Genomic DNA, 288 nt, shown 5'->3' on the forward strand with positions numbered 1-288 from the left:
TTTTTTTTTTTTTTTTTAAACTTGGTGATTCAAGAAAGTCAAACATAGGCAAAGCGTGCCATTTTTATTTTTAATATCGTCCTTCTCCATCTCTGAGTGAGGAGAGAGTATGGCTATATTTGCTTCACATGTGAGAAGAAGAAAAAATTAATTAATATTGAAGGCAACAAACAAAAATAAGGACTTTATTTAATTGTAAGCCAAACTCATGGTTTAAGAATGATATATAGCCTCAGCCCCTGTCCCCTCTCAAAAAATAAAAAAATAAAAAATCAGTGAGTTTTATAT

This window comes from Macadamia integrifolia, chromosome 8 (assembly GCF_013358625.1).
Source record: "Macadamia integrifolia cultivar HAES 741 chromosome 8, SCU_Mint_v3, whole genome shotgun sequence".
Lineage (NCBI taxonomy): Eukaryota > Viridiplantae > Streptophyta > Magnoliopsida > Proteales > Proteaceae > Macadamia > Macadamia integrifolia.